At 40.0% G+C, this 24,464-nt stretch overlaps 1 pseudogene; it reads left to right on the top strand.

Moving 5' to 3' along the window:
* Nucleotides 1-547: 547 nt before the first annotated feature.
* Nucleotides 548-3,054, top strand: LOC112036229 (gibberellin 20 oxidase 2-like; annotated as a pseudogene).
* Nucleotides 3,055-24,464: the final 21,410 nt, after the last annotated feature.

The raw sequence follows: 24,464 nt of genomic DNA, 5'->3' as shown, positions 1-24,464 counted from the left end.
TAGCTTACTAGCTCTAACCTATGCATGGAGGGTACTATATCTGTGTACACAAAGTTAGGGTTCCAAACAGATTTTAATGCATAAGTTATCATTCTAGTCAAATAACTTTTTAGCAAGAACCTTCACTAGTCATAGGCCATCTAGTGATATCATAAATGGGGAACAGAAGATTAAGTCGTAAGGGGTACAAAATGAAATGTCAACATAGTCCATACTAAAAGGAAGATTACCAGGATACACAGGTCTTGACATGTTGTTGCTCTTTCCTTGACTTTTGAGGCAATTACCCAACTGAACTCCAATTCCCCTTGTTTTATTTCATAGATATTATTATAACTATTTGGTCAGCCAATTCGTAGCTACCATATAATACACATATTTTATGTTATGTGAGATTGGTTTTAAATCACTAGACATGAGCATCATCGTTGTGCCACATGTCGATTCAAAATGAATATAATCCTGAATTTTTAAGGACCAAAGACCCAAAACTATAATTTAGTCTATGAATATATATATATATATATGCATCTTCACATGATCACCGATGGAAGTGTGTGTGCACACACATGTTACTAGGTTAGTGTACTCTTGATATTTTGATACCGACACACAAAAACACACAAGATTTTTTTTAATCACCATTCTAATTACTCTCTTGTTTACCATATTGGGTGCTGCTTTTACGTTTAGACTAACTTTAGTTTCATAATATTTCAGCGATGCAATGACTGAGTACATGCATGAATTGGACAAACTAGGAATGAAAATTTTTGAGATGTTGGTGTTGGAAAATATGGCTAAATAAACAAGTTTTGATTCAACAATACAAACCCTAAAAAATTAGCAATGGCAAAAATAAATAGATAGAGTTAGAAAAATCTCACAAACTATAGAATTACGCAAAATGCGTTGTCTTTAAAGGTTGATTCATGCCATCCGGAGTAGAACTCGGTGTGAATGGCTCTCTTGACCGAACAACCCTCCAAGACTTAACTATAGTGATTTCTTCAAGTTGATCACACACTCAAGCAAGAAAAATTAAGAACAACCTTAATTTGCCTTTCCTTAGAACTAAAAGTTGGTACTAAACAAGGTTTCTTATATGCCAACTAAAGGAAGATAAGTGGGCTGACTAAAGGACTAGACCCAAGAATGATGTAACAACCCCAATCCAACACTTAGCCCATTGTGTTTCAACTTACCACTTAATATTTGCAAAGCCTTATAAACTCATAACAAGATTTATTCCTAAGTAATGTGGGACACAAGCATAGTTTAAGAGTTTGAAATATACATACTCCAACAGTTGGAACATGGATCTCCAACAGTTGGAACATGGATCTCCAACAGTTGGAACGTGGATTGGGCCTCGAAGATGACTTCTTTACAAAGAGCTTTGAAGAGAAAGAGGCTACCATGATCAGAGTCAACAGATTTCCTCCTTGTCCCCTTCCAGAAAAATGTCTAGGACTTGGGAGCCATTCAGACCCCCATGCTCTCACAATATTGTTACAAGACCATGTTGGTGGACTTCAAGTCTTAAAGACTGACCACCAATGGGTTGGAATCCGACCTATCCCCAATTCTTTTGTCATCAACATTGGTGACACCCTTGAGGTAATCCCCCCATTTGTTGAAATGGTTCAAATGACTTTATAAGAGCCGGCTCGATGCAATTTAAGAACTAAGGGTCAAAAGTATATTTTAGTTATCTAAAAAAAAGTAGTGTGTTAACCTTAAAAGAATAAGTTTAGGGGTAACATAAATTGAAAAAAGAAAAAAAGAAAAAAAGGAAGCGATTTGATATAAGCGTGCTTGTAGAGAGACTCAAAGAAAGTTGCTTGATGAGAAAGCTTAAGGAGAGAGAGGTTGATTCCATTTTCAGCTATACATGAACTGCTTCACAAAAAATAAAGACAAAAAAAATCTTAAAGTTTGCTTTTTTTTTTAAATTTTTATTTTACATCGAATTGAGAGTAAGAGGATTTAAAATCTGTATGATGCATATATTAGTATGGTAAGTTAAGGAAAAAAAAAAAAAACTATTTTAGGTCTTCATTCACTTGGGCCATAGACAATTGTCTAAGTAACCTAATGAAAGAGCCGATGTGGACTTCATTATGGATGCTGGGCCTAGATCAAGACCCAAAAGAGAATGACAGAAACTCACTCTCATGGCTTGCATGTCGGGTGTTCTGCTTAATTCTATTTGATCTACGATTTAAGCTCTACCACTCGTTCTTATTGGCAACAAATAGTACTTGGATGTTAGAAAATTTGAATATTTGTTTGGTAAGACTAATAATCTTAATGAGTTTAACAAATAATACTATTAGAGATATATTAGCCTATTAGCAAAGGTCCAAGTCTAATTCTACTTTGTGTGTAAGTCAAGTCTTCTACTTATATTAGAAGTCTATTAGTTTAGAGTTTAGTTTACTATATACATCCATGTTATGATTCATTGTAACACATGTTTTGTATTACACTCTTATATAATAAAGATGTAGCCATTAAGGGTTTCTTCTATGAATGTAGGCCATAAGGTTAAATCACGTAATTCTAGTATTCTTGTGTTCCTATTTTATGCTTCATTCTTCCGTATCTATTCAAGCATACTCAACAAGGAATATATCATAGCTAATATTTATTAAATACTAACAATTTAGTGTATTTATTTCCATCAATTAATACACACTTACAGTCACTACCAACTTTGTAGGCATGGACTAATGGGAGGCTAAAGAGTGTTGTACACAGGGCAGTGGTAAACAAAGAGAAACAAAGGTTATCAGCTGCATATTTTCTCAGCCCATCAAGTTCTGCAATTATAGACTGCCCTCCTCAGCTCATGGTGATGGAGTCATGGACCCAAGCACCAATCCAAGAAAGTATATCCCTTTCATTTGGGAAGATTTCAAGAAGGAACTTCTGGTTCAAAAGAGGGTAGAGGTAAAACTGCCCTCAATAGAGTCAAGGTTATTTACTTTTCTAATAAAATGGAGGTCTTGAATCCATGAAGGCTGGTCCTCCATCGTGTAACCTTTTTACATTTAGTGAAAAAGAAACATTTTTCAAGAAATATATGTAATCATTATTATGCAGTGGAAAGCATTCGAGATTTAGTTTTTAATACTCACAACTAATAACGCGTCCCAGATTATATCGTGGGAACTTACATATAGATCAAAACAGTGTACGTTAGACTAGTATTATGTCAACTATGTGCTAGTTGTCGAGCATTATATGCTTAGACTTTTTGAATTTGTAATCTTTTGAATTTGTAATCTTCAAAATGCATAACTGTCAACTAACTAATAAATTCCACATTCAATGTTATTGAATCAATAAATTAAGACTCGAGACTAAGACACATTCAAAAAGCTAGAAAATCTATCACAGTCTCTATCTAAAGTCTGTACCTTTTGGGTACTCGATCAATAAATCTGTCTAATTCAATTACACGTGTGGAAGACACAGACTAATCTTCTTGTTGTCGATTCAACCTAAAAATAGAATGGGAGCTGAGAAGTAATATGGTTCATTGGTTATAAACTTATAATTAAGTATAAACGTACAAGCTAGCATAATGTATTAATTAATGTCTTTAACAACTGTAGGGAATATATAACAAGTAAAAAGCCATACGTAATTCTTGTCTTGTCTAAATGAAACATTATATATTTCAAACTTGGAAGAATCCTAGAACTTGCTTCACCCTTAACCAAATTAATGGGCCAAGTTGAAGTTTATGTAACACTTCTTTTTTCAACGACAAAACCCGCACCAAGTCCTTTTCTTTTTTTTGATTAATTAATACCGACTCCAACCAAACCGATTGAAATGTGGAAGTGACCCTCGAGCATTTGGACAATGGCAAATATAAACTTTGAATTTCCAGTTACGTTTGCTGGACCTTATCCATCGGATTTCTTTGATTGCTAGCTAATTGCATACTTTGGTACTTAAATTAGTCACTGCCGACTTAGTTTGACCCACCATTGCTTAATTTGTTTGGAATATATTTGAATAATTCACATCTACTTACTTAATAGAGATGATTTTGTATACTTGCTTTGTACCTTCCCACGTAATATAGTCTTATGGGTAAGTTTAAAGATTTGGAATCTAAAATAGCCATAAAATAGTTAGAGGGTATTTTATGAGATGGTCTCATAAAACCATATCCTCTCACAATATGTGATACTCACACGTGTAAAACCCATATATATTATGAGAGAATAATCTCATAATTAAGAATGTCTCATAAGATACTTTTTCTTTCCATATGGTTAAATAGTGTCTCTACATCCCAAAACATACTCTCAAATTCATCCCTAGTTGATGTAGACCAAAGTGTCTTAAAATAAGTGAATACTCCAAACTTTCAAAAAAAAAAAAATCACAAATTTTCTACATAAAAAATAACAATTCTTTAAAAAACAAATAAAAAATATCTGTGGGCTTCACGAAGCAATGTCTACAAATTCTTATATAATATTAATTATATTGTTAATGTTCTAATGACAAAAATAAGTTACTTATTATTATATAATTTCACAAATCTCATATATTGCAAAATATGTTTTATAATTTAAAATTTAAGGACTTTTGCTTTTAAATAAGTTTTAGTAACAGTTTATATGAATTTTTGTTAGGCCATTAATTAAATAGCTTTAAATAGTTCTCAATATTAGTTTTTTGTAAAATAATTTGTATCTTTAGCATTATTCTTTTAGTATTTAGGATTGAATTTGAAACTAATAATGAAAATTCTTTTGAATTTCTAAAAACACTTGGTAGTAGAATTTTAATTGAAGTTATATATATATATATATATATAAACTTTATTCAAAATTTTGGAAATGGAGTTTTACTCACATCAAATATGTTAATTATTTTTAATGTATAATAAAAAATGAGAGGTCGTGTACTTGACGCTACCACAACGTGTAGAACACAACTTTTATTATATAGAATATATATGGTGTAACGATATGAGCTTATAATGAAAACTCTTTTAAAATTCTAAAAACTTTTGAAAGTAGAATTTTAATTGAAGTATTTTTTTAAAAAACCTTTTTTTTTTTTTTTTTGTTTGAAATGTTGGCAATGAAGTTTCAATTAGAACATCTTTGTTAGTTATTTTTTAATGTATGAAAAAATAAAAAAGGAGAGGAAATCTACTTGGCATAACCTGACAACCATTGTGTGTAGGATTAACTAATTGACAGATAGTGTATCAAAAGTTTTATAATATTTTATATTTTACATGAAATGGTTTTTTTTGTGTTTGGTAAGTGAAAGGGAGAAAATACACACTGGAATGCCGTTGGACGGGCCGTATATGGTCCGCAGACGTCAGGATGAGCGAGCCCATCATTTGCACGGGCCTCCAATGGACGGATCTCATGTGAACGGACTGGATACGGATGGAGTGAAGGAAGGTGGGCTGGTTGTCCATGGGCCTGTTGGACCCCTCATGGGGGATACTTTGGCCCACTTTGATAAGGGCCCAAGTAGAGTTCTTGCGCTAATAGGACTCCGGAAATCTTATATATTTGGTAAAGATCTTCCCTATAAGGAGGAGATCTGTCCATCACGTTTAGGATTCTACAAGGAGAGTCCTATAAGGAAAAGACTTCCGCACCAAGAAAGAGATGTCAACCTTATACTACTATAAAAGCCCCAATACCCTCACAAACCAAGGTACGCATGATTTTACCCTCTCTAGCACTCTAGAGTTGAGAGAATATTTTATGACTTGACCTTCGGAGGGTATTTGGCCGGTACCACACCGGTGCCCTTTTGATAGGTTTTCTCCTTTATTTCGTGCAGGTTAACATATAGGCGAAAAGAGCACTACGTGACTTATTGGTGAACTTCTCAGCTTCATCAGTTGGCGCCGTCTATGGGAATCGTCGTAAGAAGAAAGCGGTCAGCATGGTGCTCACTCGCTCGATGGCAACAACCAACGACATCCAAGGAGAAGGACCACCCACGACTGCACTCGAAAGACAGGTTCGGACCTTCACTGTGGCCGTGGAGCGTCTCACCAAATAAAATCATGACCTAGAAGAACAGCTGCGTCAAAGAAACACAACACCCCACAACCAGAGGGAGGATCAGGAAGGCACCAGCGCCATGCAAAGAGAAAGAGAAGGGCCTGAAGGGAGTAACGCCCCAAGCAGGCCAGAAAGACAGAATATGAGCCTCCCATCCCTCACGGATGCGACGACTCCGCCTATGTTCGCAGAGATGCAGGCGATGAAAGAACAGATGGAAGTCATGATGAACGCCCTAAAGGGGCGAGTGTCCAGCGATCTGGACGACCTAGTGAACCGGACCGACTCCCCATTCACTGGCCCCGTCAATTCCTTCCCTCTACCACACAAGTTCCGGATGTCGCAAATAGAGAGCTATGATGGGGTCAAGGATCCCCTAGACCACTTGGAGACATTCAAGACCTTGATGCATCTACAAGGGGTACCGGACGAAATCATGTGTAGGGCCTTCCCAACCACACTGAAGGGTCCCGCGAGGATTTGGTTCAGTCGGCTGACACCGAACTCCATCAGCACTTTCAAAGAACTAAGCGCTCAGTTCACCTCGCATTTCATAGGGGGACACAGGTACAAGAAGTCCACAACGTGCTTGATGAGCATCAGACAGAGAAAAGACGAGACGCTAAGATCCTACATAACCCGCTTCAATAAGGAAGCACTCTCAATTGATGAAGCCGACGACAAGATACTGGTGGCAGCTTTCACGAACGGATTGCTAAAAAAAAAAAACTTTTTGCAAAGTATACAACACGGGACGTTTAAAAAGGAAACATATATATATATATATATATATTTTTTTTTTTGGGGTGAAGTGAAACAAAAAGATTTTCAACTACAAAAAAGGAGAAATCTGACATGTGAGATGAGAAGAAGAGGGAACGAAAAAAGAAAAAAGAAATAGCACGTAGTACAGTATACTTCTATTAATAGAAGTGTATTGTGCCAAATGCTAAAAAAGTTTAGCATAGGAGAAATCTGACATGTGAGATGAGAAGAAGAGGGAACGAAAAAAGAAAAAAGAAATAGCACGTAGTACAGTATACTTCTATTAATAGAAGTGTATTGTGCCAAATGCTAAAAAAGTTTAGCATTTGAGAGATCTGATGTAAAGGTATTTTCGATGCTTGGTGTGTTAAATGCTAAAAATTTAGCATTTAGTCTGATGGTAGTGCTCAATAGCTTTGAGTGTAATGGTTTTCAAAACAAATCAATAAACCAACTCAAACCTTGTTCATTGAACAGCTGACACACAATTACCGAAGTCACTATCCAATGATTAATCTAAATAAATCTAATCTTAAAGTTTTGTTCATGGAAATTTATCTAACACAAAATTTTTTATTAAAATATTTTTGAGGTTTGGTGGGTATTATTCTCATGAAGAAAGTTACCCTATGTATGGAAAAGGCATCTCAAATTTGACCAAGTTCGGAGTTAAGGATTAAAATTGCTGACTTTTCTCAATAACAACTTCATCAAACTCCTTATCCATCAAATGTAGTAATATGCCTGAGTTTGGAGGTGCATTTCATCATGCAATTAATTACTAACAAAAGTTTTTATAATCAAGGAGTTATATATATAAAGTCAAATATTTCATTAGAGATCACCTTTTCAAAGCGTGTTACATGTCTACGGATGATTAGTGAGCGATGGGAAATTTAATTATGCTAGTGTCATTTTGACTACATCCAATATATAATTTAAACTATGACAAGTCTATATTTATATCTTTATTTAATTGTAATATTAATTTATATTTGATTGCGTTTAATATTATCAAAACTTCAGAAATACTCTATTAGGCATATGCAATTGAGAGAGAATGAATATATTTTGTTGAGGTTGCACAATCAATAAAAAACTGAAAAAAACTGATTTTTATTAGTGATGTCAAACAAGAAAATTGTCTAGTAATTAAGTGTGCATTTGGATTAATATTTTTACATTTAATTTCGCAACAATTTCCCTTCAATGTATAACACTAAATCTTCATTAAAAAATCATTTTCCATCTTATTGTGAAATCTAGTTTTGCCAAGATTCATAAGTGAAAGGGAGAAAATACACTGGAATGCCGTATGTGATTGGACGGGCCGTAGATGGTCTGCAGACGTCAGGATGAGCGAGCCCGTCATTTGCACGGGCCTCCAATGGGCGGATCTCAAGTGAACGGACTGGGTACGGACGGAGTGAAGGAAGGTGGGCTGGTTGTCCATGGGCCTGTTGGACCCCTCATGGGGGATATTTTGGCCCACTCTCATAAGGGCCCAAACAGAGTCCTTGAGCTAGTAGGATTCCGGAAATCTTATATATTTGGTAAAGATCTTCCCTATAAGGAGGAGATCTGTCCATCACGTTTAGGATTCTACAAGGAGAGTCCTATAAGGAAAAGACTTCCGCACCAAGAAAGAGATGTCAACCTTATACTACTATAAAAACCCCAATACCCTCGCAAACCAAGGTACGCATGATTTTATCCTCTCTAGCACTCTAGAGTTGAGAGAATATTTTCTGACTTGACCTTCGGAGGGTATTTGGCCGGTACCACACCGGTGCCCTTTTGATAGGTTTTCTCCTTTATTTCGTGCAGGTTAACATATAAGCGAAAAGAGCACTATGTGACTCATTGGTGAACTTCTCAGCTTCATCAGTTGGCGCCGTCTGTGGGAATTTGCGTAAGAAGAAAGCGGTCAGACGTTGCTTCATCCCTGAGACAGAAGAGTTGCATGGTGCTCACTCGCTCGATGGCAACAACCAACGACATCCAAGGAGAGGGACTACCCACGACCGCACTCGAAAGACAGGTTCGGACCCTCACTGCGGTAGTGGAGCGTCTCACCAAACAAATTCATGACCTAAAAGAACAGCTGCGTCAAAGAAACACAGCACCCCACAACCAGAGGGAGGATCAGGAAGGCACTAGCGCCATGCAAAGAGAAAGAGAAGGGCCTGAAGGGAGTAACGCCCCAAGCAGGCCAGAACGACAGAACGTGAGCCTCCCATCCTTCACGGATGCGACGACTCCGCCTATGTTCGCAGAGATGCAGGCGATGAAAGAACAGATGGAAGTCATGATGAACGCCCTAAAGGGGCGAGTGTCCAGCGATCTGTACGACCTAGTGAACCGGACCGACTCCCCATTCACTGGCCCCGTCAATTCCTTCCCCCTACCACACAAGTTCTGGATGCCGCAAATAGAGAGCTATGATGGGGTCAAGGATCCCCTAGACCACTTGGAGACATTCAAGACCTTGATGCATCTACAAGGGGTACCAGACGAAATCATGTGTAGGGCCTTACCAACCACATTGAAGGGTCCCGCAAGGATTTGGTTCAGTCGGCTAACACCGAACTCCATCAGCACTTTCAAAGAACTAAGCGCTCAGTTCACCTCGCACTTCATAGGGGGACACAGGTACAAGAAGTCCACAGCGTGCTTGATGAGCATCAGGTAGAGAGAAGACGAGACGCTAAGATCCTACATAACCCGCTTCAATAAGGAAGCACTCTCAATTGATGAAGCCGACGACAAGATACTGGTGGTAGCTTTCACGAACGGATTGCGGAAGGGCAAGTTTTTATTCTCACTATACAAAAACGACCCCAAAACCATGTCAGAGGTACTCTACAGGGCCACAAAGTACATGAACGCGAAAGACGCGCTACTTGCACGGGAGGAAAGGCCCAGAAAAAGGGAACGCCAGGTGGACGTGCGCCAGGACCAAGGGCAGAAAAGACCAAGGACAGGAGACAGAAGGGACGAAAGGCGCCCTAAGCCCGCGAGCGGGAGGTTCACAAGTTTCACCCCCCTGAACACCCCGATTGATCAAGTTTTGATGCAAATCAAAGACGAAGAGACACTAACATTCTGGGGAAAACTGAAGAGCGACCCAAGCAAACGGCCGCGAGACAAATATTGTCGTTTCCACCGAGATCATGGCCACGACACGGCCGATTGCTACGACCTAAAGCAGCAGATTGAAGCCCTTATTAGACAAGGGAAGTTGCAGAAGTTCGTCAACAAAGAGAAAATGGATCATAATCGCCAAGAGCCGGCCCCCCGACGGGATAACGAGCGTCCTAGACCCCTCATCGGAGACATAAGGATGATAGTGAAAGGAACTGCGTCTACCGGTTCTTCCAAAAAAGCTCGAAAGACGTACCTTAGATCGGTCCTGAACGTCCATCTAACAGGCTCGTGGCCTAATACCACACGGGTGGAGAGCCCTATTATTGGATTCACCGAAGAAGACGCAAGGAGACTCCATCATCCACATGACGATGCGCTGGTCGTCAGCATACGTGTGGGGGACTACAATGTCCACCGAGTACTAATCGACAACGGCAGCTCAGCAGACATTCTATACTATCTAGCATTCCAGTAAATGGGGATAGACAGAGCACGATTGATGCCGGCGAGCGCTCCACTTGTCGGTTTCGGGGGGACCAGGGTATTCCCAATAGGTTCCATCACACTACCTGCAACGGTGGGTGATTACCCACAAGAACTCACTAGGAATGTAACGTTCCTCGTGGTGGACTGCTCCTCCACTTACAATGGTATTCTCAGACGGCCCACACTTAACTCATGGAAAGCGGCAACATCAACATACCACCTGATGATCAAATTCCCAACGGACTACGGGATTGGGGAATTGCGAGGGAATCAGGCAACCGCCCGAGAATGCTACATTGCTATGTTAGAAATGGAAGATCACCATCAGGCGATGTGCATAGAAGAACAGCGGACGGACGCAGAACCGGTCGAAGAGCTGGAGGTGGTAACACTCAACGAGTCCAAACCAGAACGAACAACCAGAATAGGAACATCGGCCTGCCAGCCTGTACGCCAGACCCTCATAACATTCCTCAGAAGGAACCAAGACGTTTTCGCATGGAACCATGAAGACATACTCGGGATCGATCCCTCTGTCATAGTCCACAAGCTGAACGTGAACCCTTCAACCCCACCAGTCCGGCAGAAAAAGCGAGTGTTCGCTCCTGAACGGGACAGAGCAATAGCACAAGAGGTCGGAAAGCTACTCGAGGCGGGTTTCATTAGGGAAGTATATTACCCAGAGTGGTTGGCGAACGTGGTCATGGTCAAGAAAACTAGTGGAAAGTGGCGAATGTGCGTCGACTTCACGGATCTTAACAAAGCATGCCCAAAGGATAGCTACCCCCTCCCGCGGATAGATGCATTGGTCGACTCCACGGCCAGACACCAGCTCCTAAGTTTTATGGATGCCTTCTCGGGCTATAACCAAATCAAGATGGAGGAACCTGATTTGGAGAAAACGTCCTTCGTCACCAGCCAAGGCCTCTTTTGCTATAAGGTGATGTCGTTCGGACTCAAGAACGCCGGGGCAACAAACCAAAGATTAATGGACAAGATGTTCGCACACCAGATAGGGAGGAACGTACAGGTCTACGTTGACGACATGCTGGTCAAGAGCCAGTTCGAAAAAGATCATCTGAGCGACCTCCAGGAGACGTTCGATACCCTACGGTCATACAACATGAAGCTGAATCCGGACAAGTGTGTATTCGGGGTAACGGCAGGAAAATTCTTGGTTTTTATGGTGTTCCAAAGAGGAATAGAGATCAATCCAGAGAAAATACGGGCCATCATGGAGCTTGAACCACCAAGGACAACAAAGGACGTACAGAGCTTAAACGGCAGAGTTGCCGCCTTGAACAGGTTCGTCTCAAAAGCAACGGACAGGTGTCTACCGTTCTTCTGCGTCCTAAAGAAATCATTCGAGTGGACGGAAGAGTGCCAGAAGGCATTTGAAGATTTGAAGAAATACCTTGCCTCGCCACCCTTGCTCAGCCCATCCAAACCAGAGGAGGACCTCTACTTATACCTAGCAGCTTCGTAGGTGGCAGTAAGCGCGACCCTAGTAAGGGAAGAGGAAGGGACGCAGCGACCCGTCTATTTCATAAGCAGGGGGTTCCGGGGGGCTGAAGAAAGGTACCCTCACATGGAAAAGCTCGCCTTAGCGCTGATAACCACAGCCCGAAAACTGAAACCATACTTCCAAGCCCACAGCATCATCGTCCTAACAAATCAACCCCTAAAAAGGGCAATGAGCAGCCCCAAAGCAGTCGGACGGATGGCCTTGTGGGCGATAGAGCTAGGCGAATTTGACATACACTACCGTCTGCGAACCACAATAAAGGGCCAAGCAGTGGCTGACTTCATCGCCGAATACACGCAAACGGAGCAGCAGGAGCCACAAGCCCTCAAACAATGGAACATCCACACGGATGGATCATCAAACAGGCAAGCTGGAGGCGCCGGGATAGTAATTCAAACCCCTGACGGAGACAAAATCGAGTGCATGATCCGATTGGACTTCCCGGCGACCAATAATGAGGCCGAATATGAGGCATTGCTGGCAGGATTAGACCTGGCGAAAGCAGCAGGAGCCGAGGCCATGGTCATACATTGCGATTCGCAGGTAATAGTCAATCAGATTAGTGGCGCCTATGAGTGCAGGGGGGAAAAGATGAAGAAATACTTGGAAGAAGTCAGGAGACGGATTGACTCCCTCCAGGTCACATTCGTCCAAATCCCAAGGGAGGAGAATGAATGTGCTGACCGGCTCGCAAAAGCCGCCTCCGCAGATGTCATGACGACCCCCGACCGGGTGCTGTCGTTCATCCAGAATTCCTTAATCATTAACAGTTGGACGGAAGTGCAGGAAGTAAATCCAGAATACGATTGGACTATGCCACTAATGGCCTACCTGAAGGAAGGCACGCTCTCAGACAACAAAGACGCAGCCAGAAGGTTGAAAGTCCGGGCTTCGCGGTTCATAATAATCAACGACGTCTTATACAAAAGGGGATTCTCACAACCATACCTAAGGTGTTTGGGTCACGAGGAAGCAGACTATGTAATGAGAGAGGTCCATGAAGGCATCTGCGGAAACCATTCGGGGGCGCGGTCTCTAGTACACAAACTGATCCGGGCAGGATACTACTAGCCTACAATGCAGAAGGACGCACAAGCCTACGTCAAGGCTTGCGACAAATGCCAAAGGTTTGGTAACCTGATTAGGCAACCAACCGAAGAACTAACTCCCATGACGGCCCCTTGGCCGTTCGCCCAATGGGGGCTGGACATCATGGGCCCTCTCCCGACGGCCGCCCGACAGCTGAAATTCTTGGTGGTAGGAATCAACTACTTCACTAAGTGGGTCGAGGCGGAAGCTCTGGCAACTATCACGGAGAAAAACATCAGAAGTTTCGTATGGAGAAACATCATATGCAGATTCAGGATACCAAGGGTCCTCATCTTCGATAACGGGAAGCAGTTCGACAACAAGGCATTCCAAGATTTTTGCTCGAAGTTAGGCATCAGAAATTACTACTCATCACCCGCACACCCGCAGGTGAATGGGCAAGTTGAAGTCACGAACCGGTCCTTGCTCAAAATCATCAAGACCCGGCTCTAGGGGGCAAAAGAAATCTGGCCCGATGAGTTACCAAGCATTTTGTGGGCATATCGCACAACAGCAAGAACGCCCACAGGAGAAACACCATTCAGGCTAGCATACGGGAGCGAGACTATCATTCCAGCGGAGATAGGTCTTACAACTTATCGGGTGGAGAGCTACGATGAAGGCAAGAACGAAAGGGGCTTTGCGGCTACAACTAGACCTAGTCGACGAAGTCCGGGCTGCAGCTGAACAAAGGATGGCTCGATACCAAAACCTGATGGAAAAATACTACAATTCCAAAGTCAGACGCAGAGACTTCCAGATCGGGGACCTTTTGCTTCGGAAGGTAATAGGAGCGGCTAAAGATCCCTCACAAGGAAAACTTGGCCCAAACTGAGAAGGACCTTACAAGATCTCATCTTGGTAGAGAAAGGGAACCTACCACCTCGAAACCATGGACGGGCGGAAACTGCAACACTCGTGGAACACAGAGCACCTACGGAGGTACTACCAATAGATCTGACATGAAGGGACATCAACCCCCCGCAAGCATTCCAGCTCATTTCTAAAGTTTTCAGTAGTTTTTGTTTTGAACAACTATTTTTATTTTTCTATGCTTTTACTTTGAACAAATCTCTCTACTAGTGCCTTTTTAAGCCCAAGGGGGCAGGCACCATTTTCCTATAAAGACTTCTTTCAGGCAACTAAATTTTTCCTGCCTAGTCTAGTTAATTCAATATCATAAGGTTCAAAAGTTGTCCACAGGATGGACGGATCATCCCAAGAGGATGAAAACCAAAGTCCAGATGATGGACGGACCAATAAAGCTGTCCATAAAATGGACGGATCATCCCAAGAGGATGAAAACCAAAGTCCAGATAATGGACGGACTGATAAAGCTATCCACAAGATGGACGGATCATCCCAAAAGGATGAAAACCGAAGTCCAGATGATGGATGGACCAATAAAGCTGTCCACAAAATGGACGGATCATCCCAAAAGGATGAAAAACCAAAGTCCAGATAATGGACGGACCAATAAAGCTGTCCACAAAATGGACGGATCATCCTAGGAGGATGGAAAACCAAAGTCCAGATGATGGACGAACCAATAAGGCTGTCCACAAGATGGACGGATCATCCCAAGAGGATGAAAACCTAAGTCCAGATGATGGACGGACCAGTGAGGCTGTCCACCAAGTGGACGGATCACCCCAAAAGGATGAAAACCTAAGTCCAGATAATGGGCGAACTAATAAGATTATCCATGAGATGGATAGACCATCCCAAGAGGATGAAAACCTTTAGTCCGGGTAGTGGACGGACAAGTAGTAGCTTCTATAAGCGGACGGATCAACCTAAATAGACGGTAACTACTAAGTCCGCATAATGAATGGACCCAGGATAACGTCCCCTAGTTGGATGGATCACCCAAGGGGAATGGAGTAAGATACCCGACGGATGGGTTCAATAAGCAGTCTACCCAACGGATTGGTTCAAATTCTACACGACGGACGGGTTCAATAAGCTAAATTCAAATGTTATTTCTAAGTGACACAAATCATCCAAAGGGATGACGACCCTTGGTTAAGCAAGTAATGAAAGGAGGAACCATATGAGTAGAATGGAGCTCATTTTAAACATTAAAGTATACGTTAAAAATAAAGACATGCATTCCACGAAGATAAAGCAAAAGGTTAACGGACCTTGCATAAAATAAACATGCTGAACGGTCAATGTATATACAAACCCCACAAACATGAGGGGTGTTAAAAATTGTTCTACACTTAAAAAAAAAAAAAAAAACTAAGTTATTACAAGATAAACTAAGATAATTCAGCTCCGTCTCCCTCTTCAGCTGGACGGTCCCCAACGTTTTTGACCTGGCTGTCCGCAGCAGTATGATCCATTGAAGTTTCGTGGACAAAGACGTTCTCGTCGAAGAGAGCATCAGTATCCTCCGATTGAGCGGGCTGAGCGGTGGATGGCTCGAGGGCAGTGACGGTGACGGTGGATAAGTCTAACTCTGGGTACAACTTCTTCACCTGACGGAGAGCATCGTCGAACCCGTCGTTGAAAACAAGACTCAGCTTCGCAATAAGGGCGTCGGAGTCATGGTACTCGCGTACAGCGTCCTCCTTGGCCTGACGGACTTCATTGTCTTTGTCCACCAAGTCTCTCTTCAGACTTTCCACCAGCTGAACGGCCTCATCCCCGGCCGTCTCGGCCATCCTCAGTTTCTTTTCCTGGGTGACCTTCCAGGCCTTGAGGTCGAGTAGCTCCTCCTCCATCACCTTAGCCTTCCCACGAATCCGGCCAATGGTCGTCTCGTGGTTGAGACACCGTCCCATAAGGCCTTTCATCATGATCATAGCCTGAGGGACAACGAAAATGAGTAAGCAAAATATTAAAAGGCAGAAAATGGTGAACGGATGGACTAAGGACGACGGAGTAATTACTTGGGCAATGTTAAAGAGGCCGGTCTCCCCTATCGCCTCCGTCGAGTGATTCCCAAGATCCTCGTAGTCGTCGGTGGTAATGATCAACGACAACTTCTCCAAGACATACTTAGAATCCTCGTGGAGCAAGATAGGTGGCTTCTTCTGCTCGCCTGGCGGACCCGTCATCAGCCCCTTGCCCGCATCGTGCTTGGCCGGAGTGACTGACTTACTCCCCTCAGCCATCAAGCCGAGGACCGGGTCCAGGGGGACCTTGGGCTGCTTAGGTGGACGGTCACCTTTCACGGGCAGCTTCCTCTTTAAAGTTTGCTTACTGGAGCCCGTCCTCATGGGGTCCGTTCCAGTCTGTTTGTTCTTCGCAACTTGGAGTCTTATGGCTGCTCGTCTCTTTGCATCCTCCATCTCTGAAAAAGGATGATGGACTAAGAAATAATAATAATGACGCTAAAAAAAGGTCACGAGGGTAGACGGACTTACGTAGACGGGTCTGTTTCTCGTACTTTAAAGCCGCTAGGGTGGGCTCGGGGCCGTCACAATACTAGTGGATTGTATTAAGGTTGACGAGCTTGGCCCACGTCCGCTCCTCTGGCTTTGTCTTTGAAAAAATTCTCTCTAGGAAACTGAATTCCTCAAGTGTAATTTGGGGACGCCGTCGAACTGCACCATAGAAGACGGATGTTAGAAACATTACAAAGTTATTAAGATGCACGGAGTCATTTATGACAGACCATACCAGATGGGTTTAAAATGCCCCAAACTGTGTCGACGGGCATGAAGTCTGTCTGCCCTGGATAACACATCCAATCCTCTCCTTCTATAAAAAAGTAATGACTCTTCCAGTCCCTATTTGAGTTCGGGGTTTCATAAATGACTTTCAGGACGGGGCTCCTAGGGACGAAGCTGTACATGCCCCTCGATTTGTCTATCTCGTCCGGACGGTAGCAATGGAGGAACTCTTTTATTGAAAGCCTCCTCCCGCCGTCCGACATGGCTCCGTACAGAACCTCCATCGCAATAAAGACTCTCCAGGCGTTGGGGGACACCTGGCTGACAGATATGCCTAAGTAGTTTAAGAGTTCGCGGTGTAACGAACTCAACGGAAACCTCAGGCCAGCTTTAAGCACTTGCTCGTACACACCCACTCCGTCAACTCCTTCGTAATAACATTTCTCTGACTTATAAGGTAGACGGAGTGGGATGTGGTCTGGGATTTGGTAGCGGACCCTAAGTGTATTAAAATGGCCCTCCTTGATGGTTGATGTAAAGGCGTGAACCGTCCACTCTGGGGGCAAGATGAACTCCCTAAGTCCATCAACCCCCACGACGGACCTAACCAGTGGCTCTTCGTCGTCTGATCCCTCTTGGATTTCGATCATCTCCAGGCCCTCATGTGTTGAGGACGAGGAGGATGATGACGGACAACTCTCGCTCGGGACGTCATGGTCTTTGGGACCTGACGCGTATACCCCTTCGTAATCCACCCCGTCACGAACGACCGACTGATTACTTGACGCACTAGACATGGCCTACAGGTAATGACAGAACCTAAGACTCTGACGGGTTTGGAAAGAACGATGGGCACATGAAGTATGAATAATAAGAGCAAAAGAAAAAAAGGGGGACGGATATGAAATAACTCACCAGAAGATTGGAGCAAGATGTGGCAGGCGACGGGTATGTAAGTGAACGGGCTGCTCTCTGACAGGCGTGACGGACTCGCTCTGACAATTTCTTCCAGCAACAAGTGGAGAAATGAGGGGCGGGGGGGTCGATATTTATAAGAGAGGTGCACGGAAGACGAAGCGACGCCTCATTCCAAAACAACGGCCATTGACAAGATGACACTTGGAACAGCACATTAATGCCTTAGCTCCTGATCCAGCAGTGTACGGATGAAGATTCGCGGACATAGGTGTCCTGGAAGCTTGACCGAGTTTTAGATCCGTCACCCCATGGGTCCGTTCATTATGCGTGACGGACCCATCGGGTGAGGGGGCAACTGAAAGGGAGAAAATACACTGGAATGCCGTATGTGATTGGACGGGCCGTAGATGGTTCGCAGACGTCAGGATGAGCGAGCCCGTCATTTGCACGGGCCTCCAATGGGCGGATCTCAAGTGAATGGACCGGGTACGGACAGAGTGAAGGAAGGTGGGCTGGTTGTCCATGGGCCTGTTGGACCCCTTATGGGGGATATTTTGGCCCACTCTCATAAGGGCCCAAGCAGAGTCCTTGCATTAGTAGGATTCCGGAAATCTTATATATTTGGTAAAGATCTTCCTTATAAGGAGGAGATATGTCCATCACGTTTAGGATTCTACAAGGAGAGTCCTATAAGGAAAAGACTTCCGCACCAAGAAAGAGATGTCAACCTTATACTACTATAAAAGCCCCAATACCCTCGCAAACCAAGGTACGCATGATTTTACCATCTCTAGTACTCTAGAGTTGAGAGAATATTTTCTGACTTGACCTTCGGAGGGTATTTGGCTGGTACCACACCGGTGCCCTTTTGATAGGTTTTCTTCTTTATTTCGTGCAGGTTAACATATAAGCGAAAAGAGCACTACGTGACTCATTGGTGAACTTCTCAGCTTCATCAATAAGTAAAAAAAATTCAAATATTAAAGTTAACTTCCCTATAATCTATAATTCAAATAAATATTTTATATTTTATATGTCCATATTTTATTATATTTGTGGGGATAAAAAACTAGGAATGAAACTATCAATGTGTTATGTGCGGTTTTTCCTATCAAAAAAAGAAAAAAGAAAAAAAAAAGAAGTGGTTTTTGATATCTAGATTACTTACGATAGCTTTGAGTGTAATGGTTTCATGTCAAATCAATGAACCAACTAAAATCTTGTTCATAGATGATAGAACACCTGACACACATCCGAAGTCACTATCCAACGATTAGTCTAAACAAATATAATCTTAAAAGTTGTGTTACGGAAAGGGCATTGATTCTCAAGAAAGAAAAGTCACCCTATGCTGACTTTTCTCAATAACAACTTCATCAAACTCCTTATCCATTAAATGTAGTGATATGCCTGTATTTGGAGCTCATCATGTAGTTACTAACAAAAGGTTTTTGTAATCATGGATTTTTTTTTTTGGAAAAATAATTACAACATGCTGCCAACTCCGCAGCTCGAACCCTTTCTCTCCTAGACCCTAAGTACTTAGTGCATGGAGAGGTGCCAATCATGGAGTTAAATATATAAGGTAAAATACTTCAATCAAGATCACATTTTCAAAATGTGTTACATGGAAATTTATTTATGGTAGTGTCATGTTGAATACATTCAATTATGATTCAAACTATGAACCGTCTATATTTATCTCTTTATTTAATTGTAATATTAATTTGTATCTGATTTCCTTTACAGAACTTCAAAAATACCCTGTTTGGTATATGCAATTGAGAGAGAATAAATAAATTTAGTTGAGGTTGCACAATCAATAAAAAATTGAAATAACTGCATTTTATCCATGATGTCAAACAAACAAAAAAATTGTCTAGTGATTAAGTGTGCATTTTGATTAATATTTTTATTAAAAAAATTTTGTTCATCTGTTGAAATTGGCAAAAGTATAATTATATTTTGTATATTCAATATTAACAAAATATAAATAAAAGAAAAGTCCAAAATAATTATTTCTTAATACATTTTTGTGGGGGGAAAAGGCCCAATCTAACGTAGTGGGCCTAGGGTCCCATTTGAAGGCTACTGTGCGTCCGAAGAGAAGGAGGTGGTAACGGCAAGGTCCATCTAGAGGAAGGATACCCGGAAAAGAAAGATGGGTACAATCCAAAGAGATCGCCATACGTCCGAAGAGAGTCTATTCCTCGGACTCGAATAGTATTGATCAGTCGAACGTGTAGAAGGTCAGAATGATTTTCCGAGCATTCCTACTGATTAAGATAAGTTCTGAATATGTCTGGAGACGATAAGAATAAGGAAATATCTAAAGGAAAAGCTGCTACTACCGTATTAAATACATTGCAATAACTTTTCTGGTCGCATTTACATGGAGAAGACCCCTGAATAGGGTAACCTCATCTACCACCACTCACAAAAAGCTAGAGAAGATATATGACATGACATGCACCCAAATAGGAACCTAGATGAAGAACAAGTGGACGATGGAGATGAGAGGGGAGGATGTTATATAAAGAAGAAGGATTCCTAGAAGAGGGGGGTCGATGGGTAACCCTAAGAACTGTAACCTGTATCCAATTAATCAGAAGCCTCTTCGGATTCAAACTCGCTTAGTCTTTGCATATACTTTTGTGCTGGTTTATACTTGCATGCCATAATCATTTGTTGTGAACTCCATAGTTAATCTAGCTCTATCACCCACGCTCTACAAATTTTATTGTTTTTGGGATTGAGCCACAAATCCTGACCCTACAATTTTCATTTAATCATCTAATAAAATAGAACTTGATGTTAAAAAAAAAAATCATTTATGATTGATTTTGCATAATTTCGCAACAATTTCCTTGTACAACACTTAAACTTTGTTAAAAAATAATTTTTCATCTTATTGTGAAATCTAATTTTGCCAAGATTCATAAGTAAAAAAAAGTTAAATATTAAAGTTAACTTTCCTATAACCTATAATTCAAATAAAGTTTTATATTTTATATGTCCAATATTATTCTACTTAATGTAACCTATTAGTGTTGCCAAGTAAAAGGAAAAATTAAAATTGAAAGATTCCCAACATAAAGAGTTTGAAAATACAAAGCCTCAATTGCTTAGCATTATGTTATATAATATGTCCAATATTTTTCTAACGTATTGCCGAGTAAAAAAAAAAAAAAAACAGATCAGTTATGTAAACCAAAGAGCAGTAAAATAGCACCTAAATCTCGAAGTCGCAAACCATTAATTTTGGATAACAAACAACTAAACTGTCAACACATAATCACTCGAATTAAAAAAAAAAAAAAATCAAACACAATCATTTGACTTGGAAAAAAAAAAAAAAAACAAAACAAGATACTAGTAACACTTGGCAATAATCACTCGAATTAAAAAAAAAAAAAAATCAAACACAATCATTTGACTTGGAAAAAAAAAAAAAAAACAAAACAAGATACTAGTAACACTTGGCAAAAATAACCAAATATCATTATTTTTTAAAATTATTAGTGTTTTACTATTATTTAAAAAATATCTAATAATGTTCCACTTTTTTAAAACTTGAGAGAAAGTCTAACTTATAACTCGGGTTTATAAAACTAAAGCTTCTTGTGATAAAATTATTTGCCAGTGTTTAAACAATAAGAAAAAAAAATTAGATAAGTCAATAATTGTGGCCTCCCATCCCACGTGAGCCTGACAACAGAAAGAAAAAGAGAAACCCACGCCTGGACGAGTAAGAAACAAAACCGAAAGACAATGAGAAAACTATTTGGCTGTGTTTAAACAATGAGAAAAAAAAGAAAAAAAAAGAAAAAAAGTAGATAGATAAGTCAACAATTGTGGCCTCCCATCCCACGTGAGCTTGACAAAAGAAAGACCAAAGAGAAACCCACGCCTGGAACAATAAGCAACAAAACTGAGAGCCAATGAGAAAACTATTTGCCTGTGTTTAAACAATGGGAAAAAAGAAAAAGAAAAAGAAAAATATTAGGTAAGTCAACAATTGTCCCACGTGAGCCTGACAAAAGAAAGAAAAATGAAAAACCCACACCCACACTTGCTAGATATTTTTCAAATAGTGATAAAATATTAATAGTTTTGAAAAATAGTGGTATTTGATTATTTTTGTCAGTAATATTTAGTTTTTTTTAAAAAAAATATATAATTTTTAGTTTTTTTTTAATATAAAAAGGGTTATACGTTTTGGTAGGGACCATAGGCCACAGGGATGAGTTGGATGATCAATTTATTTTTTGAGAAATAAATTCAATTTATAATTTAATTTCAATTGTCAAATTTGAGATTTGGACTAAAATGAAGCTGTTAGCTAATTCGATTCTTTTCCGCTCCAACATCTTCCTTATATATATTTCCAAAAGATTATTGATTTATTTATTTATTCCAAGAGACCAATCTATTGCTGCAGTTATGAATTTTAAGGAGAGTCTTGTCCATCGGTGCCTTATCAAAGCTTAACAATATCTCCAAAATACTCATCCTTCAGCCAAACGGCCGGATTCAAAGTGAAAGGGTCTATTATTATTATTATTTAAATTTTTTTTTTCTATAGAACCTTTTTCTTGTCATTTGAAACTAGCCAAAGGGTTCATGATTGGAAGTTGACACATACAGATGATGCACCTGTCTACATTGAAAAATAGGATAATATATTATCGATGTAAGATTTACATTATAAACTAAAGAAATGTATGTTACATTTTTATGCAAAAATGTGCAATAATAATTTTTCTAAAAAATAATTATTAATGTGTTGATTCTTGATAAGATAATATAAAATAATTATCATAAAATAATAATCACCCACATTTTAATAGAAAAACTAAAATCTACCACCAGAATCATTATGGCACATGTATATTTAATCTAAAATTTGGTATACGGCTAGTTCTCTGTCTATGTCTGTAACTAGTTACTTTTTGATATTTTCAAAACATCTTTTTCTTCCTTGTAACTATCCCATCATTAAAAATTAAAAATAAAAATTGCAATTTGTCACCAATGGCCAACTAACAGTCATTCAAAACGTTAGGCTCGTAATTTGTGAATCTAAATTATAGAGCCTTTTAGTGGATAAGTGATATGCATTTCAAATGTTTATATGTTCACATTAGATCAAAAAAAAAAAAAAAAAAAAAAAAAAANTCAGAACTAAAAGTTTTAAAAGAAGTTTTGCAAATAAATGATAACTCTCCAATTAATGTACTAAATTATATAAAGAGGCTAGAATCTTTTCCAAATGCATGTATTGCTTTCAGAATATTATTAACTATACCTGTTACAGTTGCTTCAACAGAAAGAAGTTTTTCAAAATTAAAATTAATAAAATCCTATCTAAGATCAACTATGTCACAAGAAATATTAAGTGGATTAGTTATATTATCAATTGAAAAAGAAATGTTAGCGGAACTTAAATGCAAAAATTTAATTAGTAATTTTGCCTCTCAAAAAGAAAGAAAAATAAATTTTAATTGAAAAAAATATATGAATTTATAATTAAATATAATAAAAGGCCTCGTTTAAAGCTTTCGCCTAGGGCCCTCAAATTCATTGAGCCGGCCCTGGGAATAGACAGCAAATGGTCATTCAACAGTATGTGTAGATTCGTTTTTTTCCCCTTAATTTTAAATGTTAATAAGCATATTCATGTCTAATATGCGTTAGTGATGGGGTTATCAATGAGCTCTAACTCAAATGACCTCTCCCTCTTGTAAAAGCAAAGTGGGGAGTGAGGTTGTGGAGAAATTGGAAGGTTGCTACTAACACCGTAGCAAATATTTAGACCAAATTACAAATATTACGACTTAATCACTTTTAACCTAAACTAGCATTTACATCAAATGTAAATGATTATCCAATTTCATATAGAGCAATATGAAATGCGGAATAAAAATGCAAACCATACTAAAACACCAAATGTATTTTCAAAGAGGAAACCCCAACCACCCAAGCAGAAAACCCTCTTCGCAGCACCATTGTCAAATTTCCTCTAATGAATAGTTGTAGTACACGGTTACAATAAAAACCCTCTAAGCCTAAGCTACCTAAAATTCTCAAGCCCTCCAAGCTCCTACTAACAACTGATTTCGTCATGTACTTTGTTCACCTAGTCTTCGGAGTCCACGGGTTTAGTGGCCAACGGTAAACCTAGTCCTCTTGGGTTTGTGGTTTTGCTCCAAATGTTTTCTACACCAATCAACTCTCTAACACTCAAATATGTTGAAGAATGTGATGGTTAAAATCTCCTTTCTAAGATACGTCAATGGTAAGAGGAAAAGAGAAGAGAGAATGAACCCTCCTTGCTCTGTTTCCCACATCCTACTTCCAGAATGTGCAAGTCTTGGATTATATGACTGAGCTGGCCAAGATAAAAATTAATGTGCTGGAATTCTTTCTCTGAACTAGTCGCAAGTAAGTCATGAGTTGCACCGTAAAAAAGATTCCTCTTTTATCTGCAGCGTGTCTATGTTGCGATCAGGGCAGGCCATGAGTTCTTCTTTCTAGCATCTTTAACCAGCTCTTAAGTACGTCTACGAATTCGAACATAGGAATAGAAAATTTCTCTAGAGGAAGTAATTACAAAATAGTTTGTCACAATTTTACAAAGGTGTTATCATCTTCTAAGTGTTGACCCTGCATCTTTCCTAACTTCTATTATAGATATGTATACTCTCTCTCTCTCTCTCTCTCTCTTTTCATCGTTTGTAATTCTTTACTATTTTGCACGTATAAAAGAAAACACAGAAAAATATAACAATTCCAAAAGGTAGCAGCTATTTACATCTTTTTAAAAAAAAAAAAAAAGAAGAA

The sequence above is a fragment of the Quercus suber genome, unplaced genomic scaffold (assembly GCF_002906115.3).
Source record: "Quercus suber isolate HL8 unplaced genomic scaffold, Cork oak 2.0 scaffold_97, whole genome shotgun sequence".
Lineage (NCBI taxonomy): Eukaryota > Viridiplantae > Streptophyta > Magnoliopsida > Fagales > Fagaceae > Quercus > Quercus suber.
Note: the sequence above shows the minus strand (reverse complement) of the source record. Positions and strands in the feature narration are given on the sequence as shown.